Raw genomic sequence first — 16689 nt, 5'->3', positions numbered from 1 at the left:
CAAATTGCTTAAATGTGTGTCTGGCACATAGTGAGCACTTCATTTTAACTATTTTTTGGCTATTGTTTGTTGATTACCTGCCATATTAGACACAAATCAAACTGCTTTAGCAAGACAATAGTCTTTTAAGTAATGATTTAGCCCTTACCAGCTTTGCATAGCCCTCCCTACAACAGGGAGACATTGGGAACAGGGGCACCCATTAGGATTTCATCGCAGTGCTCTGGGTGAGAGGTTCTGAGGCCTTGAATGAGGGTGGTATGGTAGGCAGGATAATGGCCCCCAAAGATGTTCACATCCCAATTCCTAGAACCTGTCGATATATTAGGTTAAATGGTCAAAAAAAAATGCAAAGGGAATTAGGTTTGCTAATCAGGAAATCTGGATTATTGGAGTCAACCCAAAGTAATCGCAAGGGTTCTTAAGAGTGAGAGAGAGTGACAGAAGAGAGCCAGAGATATGCAACATGAGAAGAGTGTGGCTTAAATTTCCTGAAGAGAAGGGGTCATGAGCCAACAAATGTATGCTGCCTCTAGAAGGTAAAAAAAAAAAAAAAGGCGAGGAAATGGATTGTCTCCCAGAGCCTTCAGAAAGGACTGCGCCTTGCCACACCTTGATTTCATTCTAGATCTGGGTCAGACTTCTGATCTATAGAATCACAGGACCAGAAATTTCTGTTGTTTTAAGCCACTAAATTTGTGATAATTTGTCACAGCGGCAATAGAAAAGGCAGTGACAACAAAGAGTATTTTCTAGGTGTCAGACATGTTAGAGGTAGGGTTGCCATATCCTGGCACCCAATTAGAGATGTGAAGAAGAAGAAGGCATTAAAGAGCTTTATAGATTCTTGAGAGATGGACAAGTACACAATAGACATGCAGACGGCGTAAGTGTGGGAATAGGGGCAGAACTTTCCTTTTATTTAGCTCCGTAGAGGTTGCAAGAAGATTTTCTACACAGTCTCATTTGCCTTGATACCCTGCATGGCAAACAAAACAGGCATCATTAGTCCTAGCTTAGAGATGAGGAAACAGGGAATCTGAGGCGTTAAGCAACTTGCCTACCTCACAGATGGCAAAGCAGGCATCAAAACTCCTTGTATTGGACTCCTGGAATGGCGCTTCACAGTAATAGATGCTTAAAAAGTATTCTGTGATCTGTTTAATTAATCAGTGTCAGGCCCTCTCTTTTGGTAGCCTGTGCTTTAGTGATGGGGAAGATAGTTTGGTTCTCACGAGAGAGAAAGTCAAACACTTAATTGAGTACCTACTTTGTGCCCAGTACTGTGCGTGGCACTTCACCTTACCTCATTTGATTTTATCCTCACAACAAGCAACCAAGTATAGTGACCTCTAGGCTCCCATTTTATGCACTAGGCAACTAAGCCTGAGGGTAGAAAAATAATTTGGACAAAGTCTTGCAACAAGTAAGAAAAAGGCCAAGTTCTGAATTGCATTCCATATGCCGGACCCACAGTCTTTCCAGAGCACTGTGAAGGGATGCCTGGAAGGGGGGCCATGGGGATGGAGAGAGGGGGATAGGGAAGCACGGATGTTTAGGGTACGTGGCCAGTAGCTTGCCTCATAATGACTTATTCTCCATATTGAAACTAAAAAGCAATTCGATTACTTTCCCAGCTGAGTGAAGACAGAGGCCCCAGGTCCCCGAGTCCTTCTCTGTGCTGTCTCTGCCTCATCTTTATTTCAGAGGCATCCCTCCCTAACACATCAGCAGACGCCCTCTGTCCTCACTGTGCTCTTTTCCCCACCATCATCATCGGTCATTGAATCGCCTACATGTATTGAGAAAGTGATTATGGGGCTGGCTGACAGATTTCAAAAACAGGCTAATTATCTTAGTCTGATGGATGAAACCCCTTGGGGCTCTAGAGCAGGACTGGCAGAATCAGGCTGCAAACACAGTCTCACTGGTGGCTTGCAGGGCTGCGGCTGTCAGGTATGGGTGTCTGCCTGGCTAGGGAAGCAGTTCTGGAAGTGACGCTTTTTGCTTCTACACTTGTCTCCATCCTTAGAGATGTGGAGGCTCTGCCCCAGGTAGAAAACCACAGACGGAGGGAATTTTAGAAACATATTTAGCAGAAATACACACCTGTCATGAGCCTATCTAGACACAGCCTGTCCTGAGAGCCAAGCTCTTTGGGCCAGTATGACTGGGGCAGTTTTGTGGGATTCACAGCCAATCATGGATAGAGTCAGGAGGCTCCACATCCACTATACCTTCTCCTGGATGGCACTCACTACCACCTATTTATAGGAACTTAGTTTTGTTTATTCAATTGAAGCGTAGCTTTGCCTAAATAAACCATAAAGTGAGGCTTGGGTTAAGAAGGGCCATCATTGTTGGAGAAATTCAGTTCCTGCCACACCTGTCTTGTCAGTTTTAATTAAGAGTGGGACACTGGAAGCTCTTAGTAAATGTTGGCTATATTATTTGATATGGTTTGGCTCTGTGTCCTCACCCAAATCTCATGTCGAATTGTAATCCCTATGTGTTGAAGGAGGGACCTGGTGGGAGATGATTGAAGCACGGGGGCGGGACTTCCCCTGTGCTGTTCTCATAATAGAGTTCCCACAAGATCTGGTTGTTTGAAAGTGTGTAGCACATCCCCCTTCATACGCGCGCTCTCTCTCCTGCTCTGCCATGATAAGATGTGCTTGCTTCCCTTCCGCCTTCCACCACAATTGTAAGTTTTCTGAGGCCTCGCAGCCATGCTTCCTGTACAGCCTGCAGAACTGTGAGTCAATTAAACCTCTCTTCTTCATAAATTACGCAATCTTAGGTAGTTCTTTATAGCAGTGTGAAAATGGACTAATACATTATGATAATGAGAGGTAGGATGTTCTAGAAGGCAGTTTGAACTTTTATTCCCAAGGAAGCCAATATAGAAGGATACAAGTGTACATACTCAAAAATTAAATCCAGACCTGGGATGTGTCCTGCTGTTTCCGGTGGAGCCTGGAGCCAGCCCTACACCATCACACACCCTCGAGGGGTCTGACAGCCAGTGCCTGTTCATGTGCCCTGATAACATGCTGTAAACAGAGCAGTTCTTCTTATCACCCAAGAACAATGCTCCAGATTGTCTTCACAGGTTTTTCCTTTCACTGCAGAGAGCCTTGTAACTTTATTCTGAGTATTCGCAACAACATTCTTGTTCTAGCAAAATGAGACCAAAATGGTACCTACTGCACAACTTGGGCCAGAGAGGCACTGGGGAAGCACAGAGAAATTTGCATGATGAATTCTTCAGAAGTCCTCTTGAAGTCCATGGATTTAACTTTTTCCCTGACCTTCTCTGCTAATAAGTAGTAGATATTTGACGACTTTGTAATTCAGACCAGACTTTTGGCCTGGAGGAAGCTCTAGGGCACAGAGCACAGAGGGCATAAGTCCCACCCCCCAACCCCCATAAATCTTCCCAACTAAATCTAGAGGGTGTTATTGCACCACCTGACCCCTGACACAGGAAGCTTCATTTCTCTGCCAGCAATCAGGACAGTCATCAAAAAGGCCATCAAGTTGCCACAGCTCATCTCCTCGATGTAAATGATTAGTGATGTGCAGTGATGCTTTGATAATGGCCACTTTACTTACCATAGTCAATAACCACTGGAATTTTGAGATTTTATTTCTTCATCCTCAGGTTTTACTGTTAGGAAAAGCAAGCCGGGTACCATCAAAATAGGGCAGTAAAACCTGGTGGTAAAATTCTTGATGCTCATTAATTTAACCCAGTGAAGCCAAAGGCTTTCATTTGCCGTTTTAGTAAATTGACACAACCCTTTCAAGAGCTCCGTGGGTGAGACAGAAATAGAATCATGGAATATTAAGCCACAAGTGACTTGACTGCAAAGAAGTGCACGAGACACAGAGAGGTAGGTGACTTGCCCAAGGTCACACAGCCAGAGCTAGAACAAAAGACTCTTATTCCCTGCCCAGCACTCTTGTTCCCAGACCACACTTACATTCATTTTCTTCAACATAAATTTTATATTGCTAATTTCATTTTATTGGTGAAGAAATCAAGGCTCTGGGAAAATGAGTAATCTGCCCAGCCTGAGAGTCAGAAAAAGAACTAAAGCTTTATGGTTTGGGGGATTTTATTTCTGAATCCATTTTATGGTTTGTTAAAAGAGCAGCATCTAGACAGTATAACATAAATTTAAAGCATTAATAAAGATAACTGTTTTTCTGAGTTTTATGGAGCTATTGAAAGTAAACAGCTCTAAGATGGTCAAGTAGGTGTGCTTAGACTCCAGCAGCGTGGATTGGAACCCAAGCCCTGACATTCACTAACTGATTGTAATATTAGGCAAGTTTCTTAACCTCTGTATATTTCAGTTTCTCTGTATGAAAAATGAGAATAATAAGAGCTCCTATCCTGGTGGGTGGGGGCTAGGGAATATAAGGATTAAATAAAATAGTGCTCAGCTTGATGCCCTGGTACTTGGAAGTTTGTGTACCTCAGCTTCTGAAATGAGTATACAAAGCATAGATCTTAAGAACTTCATCTCCACATTTATCTTTTCAGATGCTTTCAGCAAACAAGCAATAGGAAGCCCAACTCAGGTAGAATAGCCATTAATGGATTTCACTGGCTGACACCTGTGAGTTTAGCGATGGAGCTAGCCAAGGGCTGAGTTGATCCAGGGGCTCTGTCACTCTCTGGGCAGTCATGTTGCTTGTTGTTCCAGCTTTGCCCTCGAGCTGGCAGTAAAGTGGTGGTTGCGGTTCTGGGCCTCATATCCATGCACTACAGTGTCCGAGGGAAAAGTGAGAAAGTTGATCCTGCCCTGGTAGGACAAGCAAGGATCCCGAGATCACTTTTGATTACAAAAACTTGGTCACAGGCCAATCCGTGTACCAGAGTGTGACCTAGAAAATAGAACATACTGGTTGACTTAAGTCAACAGAGTCTATTTTTGAAATAAGTTTGGGTCATTTTACATTCCTGAGGAGCATAGGCTGTAAGTTGGAGAGGCAGAAACCTGTGCAAAAGCAGGGTTCTGTTAAGGAAGAAGAGGCAAACGGGTGCTGTGTTTGTGGTCAGTAATATTCATTATGCATGATGGTTATCTTCAGCGTTCTTCATTTATTCAGGCGTTAATATTGACATGCAGCCAGTTCTAGCTCATGATTTTCAGAGGGAGAACAGGGCAAAAAGAAAAGCTGTGTTCTAAAAACTGGAGACTGTGCTGTCTGTAATCTACATATGTTAGCTAATGGTCCACAACAGTTCTGCAGTAGGTGCTTTCTGTGTTTAATGTCAGCTCTGGCTTCTCAAGAGCTCTGAGCCAGATCCAGGCAGACCTCAGTTACATCAATAGCCCTGCAATTTACTCCAGTTGCCTCAACAATCCATAGAGGACTGTATCTCTCTCGGATCCCAGTTTCTGTGGGCACTTTTGTCATGGCTTTCTAACAGAGACTCTCCAGTCTGATCTGTGGCTTCAGAAAAGAGTTAACCATCCTCCACCCAGGACTTTCTTAACAGCTGGAGTACATTAGTTTTCTATTGTTGCTATAACAAACTATCACAAACTTAATGGTACTGCAAACAACACAAATTTATTTCTTATACTTCTGGACGTCACAAGTCAACAATAGGCTAATAGGGCTGCATTCCTTCTGGACTCTCTAGGGGAGAATACACATTTCATGCCTTTCCCAGCTTCTTCACATCTGAAAAGTCTCTTTTGTAAGGTAACATATTCATAGGTTCTGGTAATTAGGGCATGGACGTTTCGGGGAGTTGGAGGGACATTATTTAGCCTACTACTGGGATAAGGAAAGTAGATGTCAAAATACACTCGTTCTTTACACTTCGAAATTATCTACCACCTGTTCATGCCTCCAGGGCATTTATAGCATGCCACAAGCTGATTTTTCAATCACTTAGAATTTAAAAATAGGTGTACATCCTTTAGATGCACATAATTATTTTTCTTTTCCCATTGTAATGTGAGCATTATAAATTGCTTTCTAAGTGTAACCTAAGTACGGTGCAATTTTGTTTGCTGCCTCTTCTGAAAGTGATTGGATGACTTTTTCTTCCAAACTGACCCAGATTTAAGAGCACTCACAAAAATATAACACCAGCATAGGTTTGAGATCTTTAAGCTGCAGGGATTTCCTTTGCCAGTGGCCAACGTCTCCTCTTTGATAACGTACTTCATTGCCTGGTGGCCACTTGGATTGTGATCTAAATTTGGAGGAGGAAATAAAAGATTCTTCACAGACCCCTGCAGCCTAAAAATTTAAACCTGCACCATGAAAATAAGTGACCTTTCCTTTATGGTAGTTGCCATTGCAAAGCTGGTAATTTTACCATTTAATGTGGACCATTAAAAAGGAGTTACACCAACTTTGGTACGTGAATCTCTAGAGAATTTCTCATAAGGGTCACACATGGTGGGCTTGGGTTCTAAAGTCAGAGGAGAAAGTTACAAAACAACAAGTGAAAGGGAATAAACAACTTAACAAGAAGTGATACCTGGGCTCCAAACTGATGTACTAAGGCTAACTCAAATTTAAAGACACTCTAACTCTTTGTTATTATATAAAAGGTCTGACTAGTCCAAAAATTAGGTAATGAGTAGTTTTGTTGTGTGGTTTTTTTTTTCCTTTTTGAAATATCCCTCAGGCATCAAGTCTTCCTAAACAATACAGTGCCTTGGAAATATTTCCGTTCAGAGTTAGCCTGAATAATCATTTAAAATGCAGCTTATAGATCATATATTTGATATCATTGCCTTAATGTGACTACCCCTAATTACACTAATTGCAAAAGTGAAGTGAATTAGAGTGTTAATAATAATCTCATAAATGAAGTCATTTATAATTATCAAGGAAACCATCTGTACATGACTAGCTTCCCTAAGACATTCTGTTCAAGAGGATTTGCTTTATTTCTCATCAGAAAACAGGTGCTTGGCGACATATTTTTCTTTCTTTTTCCTTTTTGAAAAGAGCACTGTATTATAATCCCATAAACTGAACCATCAAGTGCACTTGACAAGGCCTTCTTGAAATTCTGCTAAGTCAGTGCATAAAAATCCTAGAGATGCAACAAGGTCTGCTGAGGCATCCTTATTATGTGTGGTGGTTCTGAGTGGGGTAAAGTGGTGTGCACATGCATGTGTGCGTGTGTGAGAGAGTAAGACTGGCCATACATTGTGGCAAATGGTAGATTTAACCTCTTCACCTCAACATCATCTTGCTTCTGGTGGCTGTCCCACTTTGAGAGTGATGTTTCTTCTGAATACTGAAGTGTTTTGTAGTCATTAAAGGGTAGCATTTCCAAAGACGACCTCAGAAAAGCAACAGAAATAAAATCAGTATTTAGTTATCACCCTTCTTAACATCTCTGTTGCTCTTTGTTTATGAAAGAGATTCAAATATATTCACAAGAAATAAGTCCCTCCTTTGCTGTTTGAAAATCCTACCGAAACTGGGGAGTCCGTTCCAAGATGGCTGAATAGGAACAGCTCCAGTCTGCAGCTCCCAGCATGATTGATGCACAAGACGGGTGATTTCTGCATTTCCAACTGATGTACCTGGTTCATCTCATTGGGACTGGTTGGTCGGTGGGTGCAGCCCACGGAGGGCGATCCAAAGCAGGGTGGGGCATCGCCTTACCCGGGAAGCACAAGGGGTCAAGGGACTTCCCTTTCCTAGCCAAGGGAAGCCATGACAGACTGTACCTGGAAAATCGGGAAACTTCTGCCCAAATACTGTGCTTTTCCCAAGGTCTTAGCAACTGGCAGATGAGATTCTCTCCTGTGCCTGGCTCGGTGGGTCCCAGGCTCACGGAGCCTTGCTCACTGCTAGCACAGCAGTCTGAGATCGAATTGGCTGGGGGAGGGGCATCCATCATTGCTGAGGCTTGAGTAGGTAAACAAAGTGGCTGGGAAGCTCAAATTGGGCGAAGCCCACCACAGCTCAGCAAGGCCTACTGCCTCTATATACTCTACCTCTGTGGGCAGAGCATAGCTGAACAAAAGGCAGCAGACAACTTCTGCAGAGTTAAACATCCCTGTCTGACAGCTCTGAAGAGAGCAGTGGTTCTCATAACATGGAGTTTGAGCTCTGAGAATGGACAGACTGCTTCCTCAAGTGGGTCCCTGACCCCTGTGTAGCCTATATGGGAGACACCTCCCAGTAGGGGGCGACAGACACCTCATACAGGCAAGTGCCCCTCTGGGACAAAGCTTCCAGAGGAAGGATCAGGCAGCAATATTTGCTGTTCTGCAGCCTCCACTGGTGATACCTAGGCAAACAGGGTCAGGAGTGGACCTCCAGCAAACTCCAACAGACCTGTAGCTGAGGGACCTGACTCTTAGAAGGAAAACTAACAAACAGAAAGGAATAGCATCAACATCAACCAAAAGGAAATCCACATCAGAACCCTATCTGTCGGTCACCAGCATCAAAGACCAAAGGTAGACAGAACCACAAAGATAATTATCCAGGAGAACGTCCCCAACTTAGCAAGACAAGCCAACATTCAAATTCAGGAAATACAGAGAACACTACAAAGGTACTCCTCGAGAAGAACAACCCCAAGACACATAATTGTCGGATTGACTAAGTTTGAAATGAAAGAAAAAATGTTAAGGGCAGCTGGAAAGAAAGGTTGGGTTACCCACAAAGAGAAGCCCATCAGACTAACAGCGGATCTGTCAGCAGAAACCCTACAAGCCAGAAGAGGGTGGGGCCAATATTCAACATTCTTAAAGAAATTTCAACGCAATATTTCATATCCAGTCAAACTAAGCTTCATAAGTGAAGGAGAAATAAAATCCTTTACAGACAAGCAAACGCGGAGAGATTTTGTCACCACCAGGCCTGCCTTACAAGAGCTCCTGAAGGAGGCACTAAACGTGGAAAGGAACAACCGGTACCAGCCACTTCAGAAACATGCCAAATTGTAAAGACCATCAATGCTATGAAGAAACTGTATCAATTAACAGGAAAAATAATCAACTAACATCATAATTATAGGATCAAATTCACACATAATGATATTAACCTTAAATGTAAATGGGCTAATGGCAACAAAAGCCAAAATTGACAAATGGGATCTAATTAAACTAAAGAGCTTCTCCACAGCAAAAGAAACTACCATCAGAGTGAACAGGCAACCTACAGAATGGGAGAAAAATTTTGCAATCTACCCATCTGACAAAGGGCTAATATCTAGAATCTACAAAGAATTCAAACAAATTTACAATGAGAAAAAAAAACACATCAAAAAAGGGCAAAGGATATGAACAGACACTTCTCAAAAGAAGACATTCATGCCGCCAACATACACATGAAAAAATGCTCATCATCACTGTCCATCAGAGAAATGCAAATCAAAACCACAATGAGATGCCATCTCATGCCAGTTAGAATGGCAATCATTAAAAAGTCAAGGAACAACAGGTGCTGGAGAGGATCTGGAGAAACAGGAATGCTTTTACACTGTTGGTGGGAGTGTAAATTAGTTCAACCATTGTGGAGGACAGTGTGGCGATTCCTCAAGGATCTAGAACTAGAAATACCATTTTATCTGGCAATCCCATTACTGGGTATATACCCAAAGGATTGTAAATCATGCTGCTATAAAGACACATGCACACGTATGTTTATTGTGGCACTATTCACAATAGCAAAGACTTGGAACTACCCAAAATGTCCATCAATGATAGACCGGATTAAGAAAATGTGGCACATATACACCATGGAATACTATGCAGCCATGAAAAAGGATGAGTTTGTGTCCTTTGTAGGGACATGGATGCAGCTGGAAACCATCATTCTCAGCAAACTATTCACAAAAACAGAAAACCAAACACCGCATGTTCTCACTCATAGGTGGGAATTGAACAGTGAGCTCAGAGCTCACTTGGACATGGGAAGGGGAACATCACACACCAGGGCCTGTCAGGGAGTGGGTAGGGGGCTGGGGGAGGGATAGCATTAGGATAGGAGAAATACCTAATGTAAATGATGACTCGATGGGTGCAGCAAACCAACATGGCACGTGTACCTATGTAACCTGCACATCGTGCACATGCACCCTAGAACTTAAAGTATAGTTAAAAAAAAAAAAGGAAAATCCTACCAAAATCATCAGCATTCCCCCATGGATACTTATATATGTGTTCACACACACACACACATACATATACAGGTACTATACGTATGAATCATCTCTCTAAGGAACATAGCATTCCAAGATAATCATAACAAAGCATGATGTCTTTTTCATCAGATCATGTAATGGAGACTTACTGTAGAAATATAAAAAACTTCAGATAAAAAAGCCACTGGAAGGAAAGAAAGGGAGATCTTACTGTTTCTTTCTCTAGTTTCTTTTGAATGTATGTGTTACTTTAGGAGTTATGCCTTCTTATGAATTGTCTTATTTCCTAATTGAGACAACAGTTTTACTCATTATTTTACACTTTATTTTTTATTAAGTGCTTCACATGTATTAGTTTCTCCAGCTAGGCTGTAGTGGATAATAATTGTGTCTTGAAATAGTTTGTTATGAGTACTTCACCTCGGGCATGTAACAGATACCCGGAAAATGCTGGTCAGTTTAAAGCTAACTTAGAAGTAGCGTGCCTGGAGTTAGCTACTCACATGAAGACAGGCAGAAACTTGTGAACTGGGTATGTCCCGAGTCCTGGACACATCTCAACTTCAGGGCAAAGCCTTCTGTAGTTGACAGCTTTAGTTTCCAGTATTCATTAGAGCAAAGTCATTGCTGGAGGATCAGCTAATGTTGGGGACAAAGAATTGAGCGCCTCCCCTTCCAGCCTGCAGCCCACGTTTCTCTGTGTATGTGCAGAGCAGGCTGAAGAAAGCCACGCAGCCTCAGCGTAATACAAGCCTGGCTCGCTCCTTGCTTAGAAGAGGACTGTTCTGAAGCCCAACTTAAGGAGAAGAAAAGCATTAGGAGCCCTTGAGGCTAGCAGGTTGCCCTTTGGTGAAGAATGAGTAATAGCCAGGGCCCTTGACTGCCAGGATTCAATTTTCAAAGTAATGATTCTTTAATCCTCACTTTATTTCTCAATGTGAGGTATCTTACTCTTCTTATATGAGATACTCTTCTTACATGAGATACTCACATTTAATCTCACACATACCCCACTCCCATCCAGAAGTAAACATGGAAAGCTTCCTCATCTGTAGATTTCTAGGTTCAGGTCTCAGCTACTTGATCAGAATCATGCAGCCCTAATAGAACAGGTTTCATTTTAGCTGGAGAGAAAGCTTTGGTTTCCAATCACAGCCTCACTTCAGCGTAGGCCTTTTATGTAGGTCAGTGGTTCTCAAACCCTTTGGTCTTGGGACCCTTTTACACTGTAGAAAATTACTGAGAACCCCAAAGGCTTTAGTTTATGTGGATTATATCTATCAGTGTTTACCAAATATAAAATTAAAATTAACATTTAAATATTTATTCATTTAAAAATAAAAACCTTATTACATGTTACATAAAAATACTTTTATGAAAACTAAATGTTTCAAAACAAAAAGTGACATTTCTTTGCGTGATTATAAATCTCTTTAATGTGTGACTTAATTGAAAGCAGCTGGATTCTTATATCTGGTTAAAGAATAGGAAGAAAAATGGCCTTAAATATATGATTGGAAGGGTAGTAGTATTTTTCATAGCCTTTTCCAATAATTGTGAATATTCTTCTGTAATACTATATCTGAATAAGTAGTAGTTTCTGAAAAGTTAGTTGGCATGTGGAATCTGAAACTATATTAACTAGATTTTTATGTACTTTGTTACATAAAAATTTGTTGGTCTGTCTCACACATTGAATGGATCTTTTACCTATGAATGTTTTTGTAACATCATTCATTGATCATTGAGAGATTATTGGTTCACTGAGTTAATCAGAACTTCCAAATCTTGACACATTTCATTATAAAATACTTTGTTAACGTAGCTTAATCAGAAAAGTCTTTAAGTGCTGGGAAGCTATTGAGCTCCCAGTGGCAGATAAACATTTTTCAAAATTCTGATTTTCACTTTAAAGCTCAAATTTCATTATTGGCAACAAATACTGTCATTTGAAGTGAAAGGCTTACTTTTTTCATTTTTTTAATTTCATTTTTTTTCAAGTTAACCATAGTTTGTCGTTCTTTAATTAAAAATGGCATTCCATGAAATAAGCAGCTGGTTCAGCTCGCAACTCCATCATGCAAGTGCTTTTCCTCTCGAAAAGCCACTGAACTTTGATACATAGCAGAAGTGCTTTACTTCTTTTCTTTCTATGTACCATTCTGTCACACAGGATATTTTAAAGATGTAAACTCAAGAGTTTATGATTAATAAAAATAATTTTTACTACCTTATTCAAGACATCGTTATGTGAAACTGGGCATTTATCTGGAAGTGTGGCAATAAAAAATATAGTTGGATGCTGCTAACTCGATTCAAACTAAGGCACAAGCCGTTTTACCCACCATTGCTTTTGTACCATCAGTGCAATTATCAACACAATGAAAAAGGCAAACAATATCTTAGAATTTTTATGAAAATGCATTTGGACTTAAAGGGTATCTAAAGGGTCTCGGGCCCCCAGGGCTCTGCAGATCACAGTTTTGTAACTATTGGTAAAGATGTCAGTAATAGTTCACCTTTATTAAACCTATAGTATGTGCCGTCCATGGTTATATGCATTAATTAGTTTAATCATGAGATATTCAGGTATATGAAGAGCCTAACACAGTCCAGAAAATGTATCCTTTTTAACTTCTGGACTCTGGTACATTTTGGCCGCTCTGCTGCTGATGCATGGGAGCTAATTAAAATCTGAAGAATTTTCAGTAGCATTGCTGCTAGGGGTATAAACCTCCATTTTCTCAGTCCCAAAAGTGTTTAGACCTTGAGAAGTTCATTGACTCTGCCTGGGTTTGCTTGGCGGGTCCTGAGTCTCTAGTATATGTCAGATGACAAAATATGCTGTGCTTTTCGTGGCTGCTGAAAATGTCCCCTTCTGCCCCTCTCCCTCTGAATTTTATTTCTTTCTGTAGTTATTGTTTCTCTCACTTACTGCACCTTGGTTTCACAGTTCAAAACATTGTACAATACACACGGCTTTAAATGTCAGGCCTTCCATGGAATTACATCTGCCTGTCAGCAGCGCCGCAGTAGGTCTTGCCTCCTTTTCTGACAGAACCTGGGGGCTCCTTTCTTTTTTTAAAACTGCACTTTAGCTTGGTCACACATAAATATTTATCCCATTCTCTGACACTTACTTTGAAGGCTTGCCTGGACAGAGAATGGAGTGGAGGCTGTTTGCTGCTCCCTGCTTTGAGGCTAAAATGCTGTTTCCTTTCCCATTTGCCCTCTAGTGAGGTGTTTGGCTTTACATGCTCTCTAGGCCATAAATATTTATTTGGATTTTCGAGTCAGTGTGAGGCTAAGAGCTTACCCAAATCCTGAATTAATCTGAAAGCCAGGTTAAGGGAAACTAGTATGTACTTGGTTTTATTATGATTCTGTAAAATTCTCTGTTGAAAAGAAGATGGTCCTTGAGCAGATTAGTAATTCCAGCAGATCTGATTATTGCTTTTCAAGCGTGGCAGGGGCTGGCATAGCATGTATTACATCTGCAGAGAATTGTTTTGTTAGTCGTGAGAACTATAACTCTTTCAAGCCAAAGTATATGTTTTAGAGGAAACTGTACTGACAGGACTAGAAAAACTCAAATTGGGTCCAAGGGTCTACCTTTTTGTCTTGCTTTCATTCTTACTACACAAGTAATAAGAGTGCATCCATACGTATTTGTGGTTGTCTCTGATGCTGCCTTTGTTGTGCTGCATGCCTGGTGCCCTGGGCTCCACAGTTGCTGCCCTCTGCACTACCAAGCCTGCCCCACCGCTCCAGCAGCACCCGGGTCCTGTGCCCGGCCCTTTGTGCTGCTCAGTGTGCATGTGTGTGGCGTCCGCATGGCAGCCTGGCCTCCTGCAGCCTCCTAGGCCCTGTGCCTGTGGCTACAGCGGCTGCATGCTGTACACCGAAGGAGACAAAACTTCCGTTGAATTCCTGAGTGATGAAATTAAGGAGGAAAGGGAAATCCAGAAGCATAAGAGGCATTCCCTCCCTAAGAGGGCTGGAAGTTGGGAGCTAGAATTTAAATGGAACAGACGCTAAATGAATATGGCAAGTTGCCAGAGGAAAGATCTCTGTCATTTTAAACATTATCAGTAGCATCTCACCCACATCTGATGGTGAGGAGGAGCCCTCACAAGGGCAGTAGGTTGAAGAACAGGATTCTGAATTAACATCAATTCCCAGTTTCATAGCTGAAGTTATGAAGAATGATAGCAAGAAGGTCCTGGTGCTGACTGGCACTATCAGAGGATGAGTTTGGACAAGAAGAGCAGGTAGAGAGTAACATTTTCTCCATCAAGGAAGTTAGCTTTCAGTCCAATGGCAAGTCTGAATGGAAGGACACTAGTACACACTTGACACAGAGTCGCCGGACTAGGCCTTGTATTTTTTCCTTGAGGACCAAGGGGTGGACAGCGCTTTTGTGGATGGGTTGGTGCAGCTCAGCCCAGTTCTGGAGCACGAGGAGGACGTTACTTTTCTTGAAGATCTCAAAGTTTTGTCAAGAACCAGCAGAGTAGACAGCTACTGAAAGCCTCAGTTTTATGGCAGACTTTGGCCAACCAACAAATCCTACTGTGAAATCCTACTGTGAAATCCTACTGTGAAGCCAGGCACTATCATCCTAATACCATGAAAAAAAGAGCAAATTTAAATTATTTCTTTTGTGCTCTCATTTACTATTCATTTGTTTTTTTCTGTACAAATCTATTGTTACTAGTTTTTTTTTGTTTTTGTTTTTGTTTTTTTCGTTTTATTTTTGAGATGGAGTCTCTCTTTGTCGCCCAGGCTGGAGTGCAGTGGCGTGATCTCGGCTCACTGCAAGCTCCGCCTCCCAGGTTCACGCCATTCTCCTGCCTCAGCCTCCCGAGTAGCTGGGACTACAGGTGCCCGCCACCATGCCTGGCTAATTTTTTGTATTTTTGGTGGAGATGGGGTTTCACCATGTTAGCCAGGATGGTCTCGATCTCCTGACCTCATGATCTGCCCACCTCCACCTCCCAAAGTGCTAGGATTACAGGCGTGAGCCACTGCGCCCAGCCTAGATTTTTAAAATAATAGGACAGACAATAAAATTAGGGTTTCTCCTCCAAAATATATACATGTGAATTAACTAGGAGATGCAGGAACTTTTATATGTGGACTCTGAGGAAACAGGCTTCTGACAAGGAGTCCAGCATAGCCCTTAAATAGCTTTGCCCCTAGAGGATACAGATATTATCTAATCTAGCAGGTATTAGTCGGCAGTCCCTGCCTAGTGAGATCTCTTAAGAACGTCTTTTAACTGTGCTTCTCTCTGACTTGGGTGTCCTTTTTTAAGGTTTTCAGTTTATGTCTCCTATCTGAATCTAACACACCCACAGGGTTGATAGACACAGCAGTAAGTTAAATTAATCCTTTACATCTAGGTCTCTTTTAAAGCTTGGTAACTGAGTTCTATTTTTATAACCTTACGATGAGCCAAGACTGTATATAGAGCAGACATCTGCCATCTATAGTGATATGGAGTAGAAACCTCGACTATTAGAGATGGCATGGGCTACCAGACGCACTGATCTGTTTACTCCCCTTTCTTTCCTTGATTGACTGAGTGACCTTCATTGTCCCCTTGGCTCTGCCTGGCCTGAATTAAGGATCTTCCTGCCATCCATACCTTGTAGGACTGTGATATGCAGTGCCAGAGTAGGATGCATTTGTGATTTAGCAGCAGCATGGCTCACCTCTGTCATCTTCTGGAAGTGTGGATGGTATGGGAAGGGGTGAGCAGTGCTTTCCCAGCCATTCCAGCAGGTCCCCTTCCTCCTTTACCTCCTATGCCAGTGCCAATCAGCAATTTTCAGGGGCTTTTTAGTCTGACCTCTGAAGGTTCCACAGCTGTTCTTAGTCCCAGTTCAGTGATCTTTCCTTTACTTGTATAGACAGTAAAATTTCTGTAAAATCAGTATCAGCCCCAATAAATTCTGAATTCAAAGGCATTGTGGTTTTTATTCTCTTGATGCTTATGAAAGGAGTCCAAGATGCAGTGTCAGCTGACTCTTGCCAAAGATACGGTGCAAAAAACCTAGTCAGATTCTAGGATGATGGTCAGATGTGCCATTGTAAAGCCTTTAGAGCTGTTCTCTCAGCCCAGCATGGATGCAAATATTGTTTAATCAAAACAGAATGGTTAACACCCTCAACTCATAATTGGGATATTCTTTTATTATTATATAACCGATTTATTTGTCTTTTGATGATATATTCTACTTCTGTGCATGTCATATCCAACCCTTAAAATACAATTTTTTTTTTTGTTTTTTTGAGACAGAGTCTCACTCTGGTGCCCAGGTTGCAGTGCAGTGATGCAGTCATGGCTTACTGCACCCTCAACCTCCAAGGCTCGAGCAGTCCTCCCACCTCAGCCTCCCAAGCAGCTGACTACAGGCGTGTGCAACCACACCCAGCTTTTTTTTTTTTTTTTTTTCGTAGTAGAGATGGAGTTTCACCATGTTGTCCAGGATGATCTTAATCTCTTGACCTTGTGATCTGCCTGCCTCAAC

At 41.9% G+C, this 16689-nt stretch overlaps 1 protein-coding gene across 1 annotated transcript in view; it reads left to right on the top strand.

The window, feature by feature from the left end:
• RYR3 (ryanodine receptor 3) overlaps nucleotides 1–16689 on the top strand; it is a 403627-nt gene that overhangs the window by 213938 nt on the left and 173000 nt on the right. The window lies entirely within an intron of this gene.

The sequence above is a fragment of the Mandrillus leucophaeus genome, unplaced genomic scaffold (assembly GCF_000951045.1).
Source record: "Mandrillus leucophaeus isolate KB7577 unplaced genomic scaffold, Mleu.le_1.0 Scaffold347, whole genome shotgun sequence".
Taxonomy (NCBI): Eukaryota; Metazoa; Chordata; class Mammalia; order Primates; family Cercopithecidae; genus Mandrillus; species Mandrillus leucophaeus.
The sequence above is the reverse complement of the archived record's forward strand: the minus strand, read 5'-3'. Positions and strand labels throughout refer to the sequence as shown.